This window comes from Rissa tridactyla, chromosome 3 (assembly GCF_028500815.1).
Source record: "Rissa tridactyla isolate bRisTri1 chromosome 3, bRisTri1.patW.cur.20221130, whole genome shotgun sequence".
In the NCBI taxonomy this organism is placed as follows: Eukaryota; Metazoa; Chordata; class Aves; order Charadriiformes; family Laridae; genus Rissa; species Rissa tridactyla.
In genome coordinates this window covers 123,736,108-123,749,334 of record NC_071468.1, presented here as the reverse complement: position 1 = coordinate 123,749,334, position 13,227 = coordinate 123,736,108, and positions in this window count along the sequence as shown.

Below are 13,227 nucleotides of genomic sequence, written 5' to 3'. Positions count from 1 at the left end.
CATGGCACAAATATGTTTTTTTCCAAACATTCTGGTTTGCCTTTTGTGGTTTCCAAACATTCCCTTCCTCAACATCAAGGGATCCATCTGTACACAAAGGGTGCTAGAGTGGCCCGCTTCTGTTTAGCTGAGCGTCCCAACAACTGCAGTGGTTGCCCCAGAATGGTGCAGCAGATGCTCCCAGCCTCAGATGGACACTGTTTATGTTGGAAAGTTATCAGAGAACTGGTATTGTTGGATGGGTGAAAAGCAAAGGTATTTCTGTGACTATGGAGTATCTTCTCTAAGAGAAAACTCAAAGCTTTTCTCCCTCACTGTAACTAAGTACAGGACTAAGCCCGACCTCCCTCCCACTAAAGTCTCCCCTTTCTCATGGAGCTTGAAACCTTGCTGTGTTTTTGGGTATGCACTAGCTCAGGTACACACTGAACATGCCAGATGGAAGGCCAGATCCAGATGAACCTTGATAGGGGAGGACAATTAAATTTATTGCTTTAATGACCACGGTTCTTTGTGGCGTGTGATAAACTTGGTGTGAAGCTTTGTCTGAATTTTTGAGATAGTCTGGTTTTCACCTCTCACGGGGTGCATTCCTTAACCTGTACTGTGCTGCAGCATCTGCTCACCTCAAAGACCTGCATGAGCTTGTTTTCATACCAAGTTGCGTGATGTTTAGAAGGATATAGACCTTTAGGGAAGCCGGCCATGATTTATGGGATAGACAAAACTTACTGTGAACAAACTCTCTTCTATTGCCCTGAGAGCTGTCTGAAACGCTGCTCCTGCTTAGATGGGAAACTCGTCATTAGCTGCATTAATTATGCATCTTGTCCTATAGCCTACTTGAAATGAATCCTTGTGTGGAAACCTGCACTGTCAAGGCCAGTAAGGAAGGAATGAAAACGGATGCTGTGTGCACCCCTGGCACTGTTAGACTGGATCTAGTTCTGAAAAGACAACTGCTGAGGGTATATAATATTTCCCTCTGCCTTTGTTTTCGGCCGTGGTTACTCATGTTTGTTAGAGGATGAATGTATTTGGCCTTCATAGAAGGGCAGGGAGATTGGTTGGGACTTACTGATTCTGTTCTGAGCCTCACATGTGACATTCTTGGTGTGTTACAGGAGCTCTGATGGAAAAACGACATCAAGAACAGGGAAGGGAGAGTCGCTTTGAATTAGAGAACCTGCCTGCCCCTTGTGAGCTCTGTGTGTCCACTCTGAGGTGTGAAAACCCTACTTAAGGGTAAGCATAGAATCACAGAATGGTTTGGGTTGGAAGGGACCTTCAAGATCATCCAGTGCCACCCCCCTGCCCTGGGCAGGGACACCTCCCACCAGCCCAGGTTGCTCCAAGCCCTGTCCAACCTGGCCTTGAACCCCTCCAGGGATGGGGCAGCCACAGCTTCTCTGGGCAACCTAGGACAGGGGCTCCACCACCCACAGAGTGAAAAATTTCCTCGTAATATCTCATCTAAATCTCCCCTCTTTCAGTTTAAAGCCATTACCCCTCGTCCTACCACTTCATGTCCTTATATAAAGTCCCTCTCCAGCTTTATTGTATGCCTCCTTCAGATACTGGAAAGCTTCTATAAGGTCTCCGCGGAGCCTTCTCTTCTCCAGGCTGAACCCCCGCAGCTCTCTCAGCCTGTCCTCCCAGCAGAGGGGCTCCAGCCCTCCCAGCATCTCCGGGGCCTCCTCTGGCCCCGCTCCAACAGCTCCGTGTCTCTCCTGTGCCGAGGCCCCAGAGCTGGAGGCAGTATTCCAGCTGGGGTCTCATGAGAGTAGAGCAGAGGGGCAGTCAACTTGCTGTGAATTTCTTAGCAACATTATGGCCTCTGTACAGACAAGCGTTCGTGGAGGGTATGACTTAGGGCCTGATTCTTCCCTGCCTGGCTCATTACCTATACATGCAGGCATATCTCAAAGCATTGCTCTTTTATTTCAGAGGTATCCTTCATCCCTTCTGTTTGCTTAGATGTGAAGCTACAAGGCAGTGGGGAAATGGGCCTGCATAGAATCATGGAATTGCCCAGGTTGGAAGGGACCTTTCAGATCATCAAGTCCAACCATCAACCTAACTCTGACAAAACCACCACTAAACCATGTCCCTCAGCACCACGTCTACCCGTCTTTTAAATACCTCCAGGTATGGTGACTCCACCACTGCCCTGGGCAGCCTGTTCCAATGGTTCACAACCCTTTCAGTGAAAAATTTTTCTTAATATCCAGTCTAAACCTCCCCTGGCGCAACCCGAGGCTGTTTCCTCTTGTCCTATCACCTGTTCCTTGGGAGAAGAGACCGACCCCCCCCGGCTACCCCCTCCTTTCAGGGAGCTGTAGAGAGCGAGAAGGTCTCCCCTCAGCCTCCTCTTCTCCAGGCTGAACACCCCCAGCTCCCTCAGCCGCTCCTCACAAGGCTTGTGCTCCAGACCCCTCACCAGCTCCATTGCCCTTCTCTGGACACGCTCCATCACCTCAGTGTCTTTCTTGGCATGAGGGGCCCAAAACTGGACACAGTATTGGAGGTGGGCCCTCACCAGTGCTGAGTACAGGGGGATGATCACTGCCCCAGTCCTGCTGGCCACGCTGTTCCTGATACAGGCCAGGATGCTGTTGGCCTTCTTGGCCACCTGGGCACACTGCTGGCTCATATTCAGCCAGTTGTCCACCAACATCCCCAGGTCCTTTTCTGCCAGGCAGCTCTCCAGCTGCTCTGCCCAAGCTTGTAACGCTGCATGGGGTTGTTGTGACCCAATGCAGGACCCAGCCCTTGGCCTTGTTGAACCTCACATCATTGTCCTTGGCCCATCAATCCAGCCTGTCCTGATCCTTCTGTAGAGCCTTTCTACCCTCAACGCTCCCACCCAACTTGGTGTTGTCTGCAAACTTACTGAGGGTGCACTCAATCCCCTCGTCCAGATCATTGGTGAAGATATTAAAGAGAACTGGCCCCAATACCGAGCCCTGGGGAACACCACTTGTGACCGGCCACCAACTGGATTTAACTCCATTTAACTCCACTCTCTGGGCCCAGCAAAGGCTTCAGAGCTGCAGAAGCAGCAAGCACAGGGAAAGGTTCAGCTGCTAAATCCTAAAAGAGGAGGTCGTTAAGCCTCTCCCTTTGCCCTGAGACAGGGTCCACTAAATGTACATCTTTGCTGATGGAGGCTCACCTAACCTGCTCTTAAATCTCTCAGTGACAGAAACTCTGTGCCTTCCCCAAGTGATCTTTTCCAGGGCTTCCTTACAGCTAAACGTTTGCCTTAATGAATAACCTTGCTGCTGTTAGGGTGCGTGTCTTTGAAACCAATATATTCTTGGGTTTTTTTGTTGTTGCAGTGATGGTGGTGGTGCTTTCCGCTATAAGATTGGCCCCTTGTCTCCTCCAGCCTCTGTTCCCTTCCCCTTTTCCCAGTTTTTTTGATAATTCTTGTTGCTCTGGACTGCCATTAATTGCGTCTCATCTCATTTGTAAAACCCTTCACCATAAGGGTGGGAATTAGCATCATGGGTATAAAAGAAACCAGACAAAACATCTGCCACCAGTGCATTAGCAGTATTCATGTGTCTCCCATTGTGGTGGAGGAATTACTGTCTCTAAGGGGAGCTGCCCTTCCAGGATTCCTATCTGTGTTCACAAAAAGATGTTGATTATAAGAAAGCAGCAACAAAAAAGCATCTGGGGAGCACTGAAGGCTTTATCCCGGTACGTTACGGTGCAGGGTGCTGTATGCTCCCCTTACACAGAGAAACGTGACTGCAGCCACTGCAGTCTAAGGTGTATGAACACAGTGCTGGAGTAAAACCTGCTGCAGAAACTCCTCTCTGGAGAACATGTTACCTTTCAGGCCGTGATCTCGCACAGAGTGTCGAACAGCCAGGCTGAATGATGCAGTCGGCAGAAACATGCCTCCTCCTCAGCCTAACCTGAAGGGCCAACACCTGTGTTTTCACTTTGCAGGAGCTCACAAGAACTGGAGAAATGCCAGGCGAATGATCTTAAAAACAACACATGCGTGGGTCACACAGTGCTTCACCTCGCATTTAAAAAAAAAAAATAAATAAATAAGGCAAGCCAAATATAATTGAACCAAGCAGCATCAAGCTCTTTCTTTTTAACTGAAAGGAATGACTTCTAAATAAAATCTTCCCCATTTATTCATAGAAACACAGAATGGTTAGAGTTGGAAGGGACCTTAAAGATCAGGTAGTTCCAACCCCCCTGCCCTGGGCAGGGACACCTCCCACCAGACCAGGTTGCTCCAAGCCCCGTCCAACCTGGCCTTGAACCCCTCCAGGGATGGGGCAGCCACAGCTTCTCTGGGCAACCTGGGCCAGGGGCTCACACCCTCACAGCAAAGAATTCCTTCCTGGTATCTGATTTAAAGCTCCCCTCTTTCAGTTTAAAACCATGACCGCTCATTCTATCGCTCCCCTCCCTGCTCCAGAGTCCCTCCCCAGCTTTCCTGGAGCCCCTTTAGGGACTGGCAGGGGCTCGAAGGTCTCTCCGGAGCCTTCTCTTCTCCAGGCTGAACACGACTATTGTCTTCCAAGGAAATGGCAGTCCAGTGTGATGTATGTGTTTGGACGCAAAAGCAATGCCAGTCACTCACAGAGGGAAGATTACAACTGACTTTGATCAGTACGAGGTTCTCCTTTGCCTGCCAACACAATGTGACACCTTCTTGTGCGCCAGCACAGCCTGTGTCAGATCTGCTGGGGATGATGAACATCAGGGTTAAACCAGTTCAGCGCCACAGGGAGAAGATGTTTCTCCTTTTCACATTCTGTGTGGCTGACCTGTCACCAAGGCGAAGTTCAGTCTCCCTCCTTGGCGACTCTTTGTGGTTACAGCCACTTGTATCTAGAATTGACAATTTACTCGTTAGTGCTATGGTCTGAGGGACACAAGACCATAGAAAGTCAAGGCAAAAGTCCACTTATTAATCTGTTTCTTAACAGTGGTCAGTGGCAAAAGCTTGTAGAAAAAAATGTAAAAATACAACCTGGCATACAGTGATCTTATAGTAACGCATAGCTCTGTCCTCTGGTGATCATACAGGACCATAGGATTCATATATAGGATCCATATAGGACCATCATACAGGACTTTGGTATGTTCTCCAGTTCACACGGGCCCTCTGAGCCAACCTCCCAGCACTACTTTCAGATCAATATGATCCCACGCAGTGATATCCCCAGCACCACATATTTCTACGGAAATTTTTAGGATAAATAACATAATCAGGCTGTAGCACTTTCTCGTTGTGCAGAGACAGTGTAACTTCCCTCTCCTGACACCTGAGCTTTTTTTTTTATCTCCCAAAGATACATGTTACAGTCCTAAACTGCTGCGTACCGCTGCCTCTTATGGGAATTAAAAATACTTGTCTCGGGGCAGAAGTTGGGTCCAAATCAGTATTCACCAATAAATATGGTGGAGCATCTGCTGTTCTCATTGAGTGCAGATCAGTCTGGCCCTGTTGGTTTACCCAAGGGAGTGATCTGGTCCTGGAAGAACCTGCTAGTGCCTAAACTGTGTGACGTGGATCCAGTTTCTTGCAGAAAAGCTACAGCTTGTTCTCTCCACTTCCCACGAGCCTTGCCTGGTTCAGCCCACGTGCTCAAGGGCTGTTGTGCACAATCCACACTCCTGGTCAGGACTGCAACTCATTACAGACATGATTGATTCTCATGGGCTATATCACCAGGTCCTCGAGTGCCCAGACATCGGAAGGCTGTAGTACCGATCTGATCTTTCAGCTGCTAATTGTCACCTTTGCATTTCAAACTTCCTCCACTGCCTTTCCTGACTTTGCATCCTTTCAGCGGCTCTTCTGCTAAGAGTTATTCTCCCTTCGTTAAGACTGTCGTTTCTGGTGTTCCCACTCTTACTGAGGTCACCAGCCCAGAGGCAGGGTAGGACCCGTTAGGTTCTACAGCGTTTCTGAGCAAGGTTGTGCTTCCTAAAAGAACAATACGAGGATGTGGCTCCCCCTTCACCACCAGGGCCAGCATCTCATGTACGTGCAAAGTTCTAATTGGCTTTGAGAACCGAGGCCTCAGAGTGAGTCACCTGGTTGGTCTTCGGTGCAGAAACCAACATTGGGGGACTTTGTTCAGTCAAGGGGATCTTCACCGGAACAGGGCATGTAGGAATCATGTTTGTGCTGTCGGCGCAGCCTGACGGTTATGACCCCATGCTTCAAAACTGGAGATACACCTTATCAGTACGCACACATTTACGGCCCCAGCTGACAGCTGCTCAGCACACTCCCGTGCAGCTTCTAGCGTATCACAACAGAGAGTCTGCTGGCTGATTTTGTGCAGGAGATGGGCATAGCTATTCTAAGAAGAAACTCGTCCTATCAACATACTTATTGTTCTCAGTAGGAGACCATGTAGAGAATAAAGTTAGTGGAGCTGCACGTCCATAGCAAGGATATCACTGAGTCTTAGATTCTGGGGTAAGGTTAACACTCAGATACTGTGAGACTCTACAAGTGGAGATTAAAATAGTCTTAGGAAGGGAATTAATTTGATACCAGGTATACTGAGCTGGGATACGACAGCACTTTCCATTGGAGACATTTCTTTTTAGTCTGTTTTGAAACACATGAATGGTAGATTTCTATACAGGGCAGGAGTGCAAGCCTGTGAATGCTTCAATGGCTCAACAGTTTTGGATCTCAACCACAGGAATGTGTCCTGTGAGCTGACAAGCCTTCCGAAGAAAATGCAGTCCTGTCCCGTGTCCTCCAGAGCTCTTTGTGCTGAGGTTTCGGAGCTCTGCTTCTTGCTTACAAATTCCACCTCTATCATTTTCCTTTCTGGGAATTTTTTTTTTTTTCCATTTGAAGCACCTGCCTAGGTGTTTCACATCAACAACAGAGAAAGCAGCTCCTACAAATCCTTTTTTTGCCCCCAAATGCATGATGGGAAAGGGGGCTCTGGGGTGTCAGATGCCTCCCAAGTTGGTCCCATTGAGATAGCTATCTGTGCGCAAGGTCTCTGGAATGTCTCTCTTGCCTCAGGTTGCAGTCTGCATCATGCAACGCTGATCTCCTTTGCCTCAGTGTTTCTTCTTTCCACATGACTGGGAGGTGCACAGGTAGCTGGAGCAAAGGGCTGCCTTGGGGGCAAAATGAGGGCCCAGAAGGTCACCCTGCAAGTGCCTGCTGGCCTGGGATTCCACACGGGAGGTTTCTTTCCTGAGACACCAGGATCCCTGCTGGTAGCCTAACAGGAAAGCTGCGGAGTGCAGACCACGGTGAAATCTCCTGGAAAGGCTTCTAAGTCTCCAGTGAGAAGCGACTGCATACAACAGCCAGTTCATAAAGTCATCTGGGACCTCTGCACGCTAGTTCTGCCTGTTTTATCATAGAATCATGGAATGGTTTGGGTCAGAAGGGACCTTCAAGATCTTCTAGTTCCAACCCCGTGCCCTGGGCAGCAACACCTCCCACCAGCCCAGGTTGCTCCAAGCCCCGTCCAACCTGGCCTTGAACACATCCAGAGGTGGGGCAGCCACAACTTCCCCGGGCAACCTGGGCCAGGGGCTCACCACTCTTACAGTAAAGAATTTCTTCCTCATATCTAGTCTAAATCTCCCCTCTTCCAGTTTGAAGCCATTACCCTTCATCCTATCAACTCAATGCTCTCCTTCACTCAGTCTCTCCATTGCGTCTCTGCACTCCTTTGCCTTCCTGAGGGCTGTGAGTCTCCTTCTCTTCCGTTTCTCAGCCCGTCATGTGCTATTTGTTGCCCCCATCTGTTGTACTTCTCCCCAGCCCGTCTTTGCCTGGTTTACTTAGAGCAAATGTCCTGAAGTGTCTGTTCTTGTTTGCAGACAGCTCACTGATGGGCAATGCCATCTGTCTGGGCTTATACGTAGACACTCCCCAAATCGATGGGATGATACCGTAACACTGTATGGGGGCAGCAAGGATGACCTTGCATGTTTCTTGGGGGTTACTGACCAAACGTCCTTCTAGAGAGGGGCTTTACTTGGCCAAAACTGCAGAAATCCAGTAACATGACATGGTTCGATGCAGTCCAGGCACTGCCAATTTCCTAGGTAAAGCTGTATGTAGCAAGAAGTTCTTAATGAGCAACGAGGAGGGATTAGAGAGCCTGGAGCATTTTGTGCAAAGTGTTTGGACTTAAATCTGATCCCGTGTCATGCTTTCTAAAACTCTTAGCAGCGTTCTGGTGTGCTAGGTTTTTGCAGCCTAGGAAGCAGGGCTCCATATGGGAAGCCCACTCCGAAATCAAGGTTCTCCAGCTGTTTCTGGCTGAGGAACTAGGTGGAAGGTGACCTTTCCCATGGCAGGGGTGTTGGAACTAGGTGCTCTTTCAGGTCCCTTCCAACTCTAACCATTGATTGAGTCACCATCCCTGGAGGTATTTAAAAGATGGGTAGACGTATGGCGTAGAGATATGGTTTAGTGATGGTTTCTGTCAGAGTTAGGTCGATGGTTGGACTCGACGATCTGAAAGGTCCCTTCCAACCTAGACAGTTCTATGACTCTCTGATTCTGTGATTCTATGACTTTTGACAGCAGAACGTGCTGCCGGCAGGGGAAGCTTCTGTGTTGTTCCCCTCCTCAGGGGAATATTGTGACTATGTGTATCAGTAGGATGTCCTCTGCAGGACAAAGAAGACAAGCTGCTGTCAAACAGGACACTGTCTCTGATGGATCATTGATTTGATGGATCACGGCAAGTCCTAAACAGCAGATGCAGTCAACAATGCCCGCTTTCAGACAGAAGTTGACTGAATCCTCCTTTCTCTGAGCCCTCACAAGTCTTCCCAATTCCAGCAGCAGCTCTACAAAGAGCTTCCACAGCTCCAGACCCTTCTCCTCCTTTCTTCTGCTGAGCTGTACTTCTAGGAAACAATGTTACTACTTTTTTTTTTCCTCCCTTATTCCAAACACTTCTATCTTTCACAACCCTAAACAACATTAACTCCCTAAGCAATCTTGAAGAACAAAGGCTTTGAGATAAGATTAGCTTGCTGCAGAGATGTTTATACGGCTTATGAATTTCACCCCTTGGCAGGCAGGTTGGAGATCGTTATGTAACAGCTTAGCTCCATATAATTAGAGGGCATAAAATTATATATGAAGCGCGTGTATTACCCAATGTGGACACTACAAGCTTACCCTGAGTTGGAAAAGCATATGGGCGAGTCTGTGGAGGAGCAGAACAGTAACGACGAGTGACTGTCAATATACGGAATGTGAAGACACCACGTCTCGTTCAGAAAGTCCTTCAGCTCTAGATCACGGAGGTCTGCGAGAGTGTTGTGGGGGAAGACCTGCTGTTGGAGACAAGAAAACTGGTCCAGGATGATCTCTGCTTGATTCGTTGTGGTCGCTTTTATGTTCTTAGTTCAGTTCATGGAGTGATGAGCACTACCTGCCTAAACACAGCAAGGAGCAGAAGACCTCACAGAGCTTTGCAGACAAACCACTCTCTATAAAACTGCTGCTTTTCGAGGCCATGTATTATAAGCAGAACGTGGAGGCATAAAGAAGCTAAGTGCAGTAATTGCATTTGTTAAACATGTCTGCTTTCTGTTGGCTGGACCCACTTGATTGCTATTCATAAAATGGAGTCATTTTTGGGTGGTGTTGAGCTTATCAGTTTCTGTTTTAAAAACGATTAGTGCTTGAGTCATGTTTATCCTCACTCTCCGCAGTACGTACTTTCTGTGTTTGAAGGTGCTCTTGACAGCAAACCAACCTCCTCCTTTGACCCTTTAGGGTTGTGATTAATGGAGCAGGGTCGAGTTGGAGGCCTGTAACCAGTGGTGTCCCCCAGGGGTCAATCCTTGGACCAGTATTGTTTGATGTATTCATCAACGACCTGGACGAGGGGACAGAGTGTATGCTCAGCAAGTTCACTGATGATACCAAACTGGGTGGGGTGGCCGACACCCCAGAGGGCCGTGCTGCCATCCAGCGTGACCTAGACAGGCTGGAGAGCTGGGCAGAGAAGAACCTCATGAGGTTCAACAAGGGCAAGTGTAGGGTCCTGCACGTGGGGAGGAAGAATGCCAAACACCAGTATAGGTTAGGGGCGGACCTGCTGGGAAGCAGCTCTGAAGAAAGGGATCTGGGGGTCTTGGTAGACAGTAAATTATCCATGAGCCAGCAATGTGCCCTTGTTGCCAAGAAGGCCAATGGAATTCTGGGCTGCACAGGGAAGAGTGTGGCCAGCAGGTCAAGGGAGGTCATTCTCCCCCTCTACTCTGCACTGGTGAGGCCACAACTGGAATACTGTGTCCAGTTCTGGGCTCCCCAGGTCAAGAGAGACTGGGAACTACTGAGAGTCCAGCGAAGGGCAACAATGATCGAGGGATTGGAGCACCTCCCTGATGAGGAAAGGCTGAGAGAGCTGGAACTCTTTAGCTTGGAGAAGAGAAGGCTGAGGGGAGACCTTATGATGGCATACAAGTATCTAAAGGGTGCGTTGAAGGAGGATGGAGCCAGACTCTTTTCAGTGGTTCCCAGTAACAGGAGGAGGGGTGACGGGCACAAGCTGGAACATAGGAAGTTCCAATCAAGTATGAGAAAAAACTTATTTACCCTGAGGGTGACAGAGCGCTGGAACAGGCTGCCCAGGGAGGGTGTGGAGTCCCCTTCTCTGGAGACTTTCAAGACCCACCTGGATGCAGTCCTGAGTGATGTGCTCTGGGCAATCCTGCTTTAGCAGGGGAGTTGGACTAGATGATCTCTAGAGGTCCCTTCCAACTCCAAAAAATTCCGTGATTCCGTGACCCAGGTTTCACATTTAAACATATGTTTTTGAAACATTACCTATCTTTTCTGAAGTCTGTTGTATTTCACAGTGTTTTGCAGATTAGTCTTTCCATCTTTCCTAATTTCTGCCCATTAACAGGCACAGTGGGGAAGAGGCGAGAAAAAACATCTCCTCCATGTGGAAAGGCAAATGTCTAATACTTTATTTATTCCTGAAGTCTTGCCATTGGTGTTCTGCCATTAATTACCACAGAGGATATTACCACGGTATTTAAGGACTTTCTGCTTCTGCCTTCTTCATGATGGAGCTCCTGATATTTAATTTTTTTTTGAATACTAAAAATCCTTTCTGTAGTTTCAACTCTGATAAATGAACTGGCTCTTGAACCTCTGTGCGAATTCCTTCTTGGAGGTAGAAGAATTTTCCATCTGGATGCTGATCATCGCACAGTCTTATTCCCAAGCATACAAATCCTGCAGAACTCACCAGGTCCTGCACGTGGGTCAGGGCAATACCAAGCACAAATATAGGCTGGGTGGAGAATGGATGGAGAGCAGCCCTGAGGAGAAGGACTTGGGGGTGTTGGTGGGTGAGAAGCTCCACAGGAGCCGGCACCGTGCGCTGGCAGCCCAGAAACCCCCCGCAGCCTGGGCTGCATCCCCAGCAGCGTGGGCAGCAGGGCGAGGGGGGGATTCTGCCCCTCTGCTGCGCTCGGGGGAGACCCCCCTGCAGTGCTGCCTCCAGCGCTGGGGCCTCGGCACAGGAGAGACACGGAGCTGTTGGAGCGGGGCCAGAGGAGGCCCCGGAGATGCTGGGAGGGCTGGAGCCCCTCTGCTGGGAGGACAGGCTGAGAGAGCTGGGGGGGTTCAGCCTGGAGAAGAGAAGGCTCCGCGGAGACCTTCCAGCCCCTGCCAGTCCCTCAAGGGGCTCCAGGAAAGCTGGGGAGGGACTCTGGAGCAGGGAGGGGAGCCATAAAATCATAAGAGTCATAGAATGTGTTGGGTTGGAAGGGACCTCTAAAGGCCATCTAGTCCAACCCCTCTGCAGTCAGCAGGGACATCTTCAACTAGATCAGGTTGCTCAGAGCCTCATCCAGCCTGGCCTTGAATGTCTCCAGGGATGGGGCCTCCACCACCTCTCTGGGCAACCTGGGACAGTGTTTCACCACCCTCAGTGTAAAGAGCTTCTTCCTAATGGCTAATCTAACCCTGCCCTGCTCTAGTTTAAACCATTGCCCCTCGTCCTATCGCTACCTGCCCTTGCAAACAGCCCCTCCCCAGCTTTCCTGTAGGCCCCCTTCAGGGACTGGAAGGCTGCTTCTAGTAGGATGAGGCGGAATGGCTTTCAAGTGGAAGAAGGTCGATTTAGATGAGATATTAGGAAGAAATTCTTGACTGTGAGAGTGGTGAGCCCCTGTCCCAGGTTGCCCAGAGAAGCTGTGGCTGCCCCATCCCTGGAGGGGTTCAAGGCCAGGTTGGACGGGGCTTGGAGCAACCTGGTCTGGTGGGAGGTGTCCCTGCCCAGGGCAGGGGGTGGAACAAGATGATCTTGACGGTCCCTTCCATCCCAAACCATTCCGTGATTCTGTGACTGGGTGGCGTTTGCCAAGGGGCCACCATGGCTCCCCTCGCCCCTTCTCTTAGCCCACCTGGCCTCAGCCATTCTGTCACACCCCAGCTCGGCCAGTGACCACTGGCCTTGCACATTGGGGGGCCTCCTCTGTTCCCCACCGTCCCTTTGGTGCCACAGACGCCAAGGAGCCCCTAGCCCCAGGCCCGCGGGGGCGCCACGGCGCTCACCTCCTCACAGGGCGTGACATCACGCCTGCGTGTCTCTGACGTCACACCACTTCCCCCTCCCCTCCAATCTCCTCCCCGGCCGGCGTTGACGTCTGCCTGCAGCCCCGCCTCCCCCCAACCGCCCCGTGGCCTCTGGGGGTGCGGCGCCGGCTGAGCGGCAGCCGGGAGCCGGCGGCGGGGAGCGGCGGGGGCAGCTCGGCGGGGCCCGGGGGTGAGCGCGGGGTCGGGCCGGGCCGGGCCGTGGCGCTGCGGGGCCGCCCCGCCCCGCTCCGCTCCGCGGCCGGTGACAGAATGAATGAGCTGGGGGAGGGAGAGTGGCGGGCGCGGTGTCCTAACGGTCCTAACGGCCACTCGCCTGAGGGGAGGCGGGCGGCGCTTCCCGCCCTGCGGCCCCTCAGCGCCGGGGAGGCGAGGTGAAGCAGCCGTCCGTCCGTCCCCCGCCCCAACCCTCCGTCTGTGGCGCCGGGGAGGGAGCGGCACTTTGGTCGGCAAAGCCTTTTCCTCTTCAGGCCCTTTCTTGGCCCTTTTCAGGCCCTTTCTTGGCCCTTTTCCTCTCGAAGCCATTTCTTGGCCCTCTTGAAGCCCGTTCTTGGCCCCTTTCCTCTTGAAGCCCTTTCTTGGTCCTTTTCAGGCCTGTTCCTAGCCCTTTTCCTCTT